The following is a 205-nucleotide window of genomic DNA, read 5'->3' on the forward strand; positions in this document are numbered from 1 at the left end:
TTTCACAAAACTTTTCAGGGCTGTTTTCAAAGTAAATATATGGTCTGTGAAACTACAGCTTTTTAAAATTCATTTTACACTTTAACCTATAAGTGTTCTTTCTATTTTTATTTTTTTTTCAGACGATGCCTATTATAATTATGGGTATTTTTCGATACCTGGTTAATGTTTGCCAACGTTTTGGGTTAATGCTGTTCTCAATACA

This window comes from Penaeus monodon, chromosome 22, assembly GCF_015228065.2.
Source record: "Penaeus monodon isolate SGIC_2016 chromosome 22, NSTDA_Pmon_1, whole genome shotgun sequence".
Lineage (NCBI taxonomy): Eukaryota > Metazoa > Arthropoda > Malacostraca > Decapoda > Penaeidae > Penaeus > Penaeus monodon.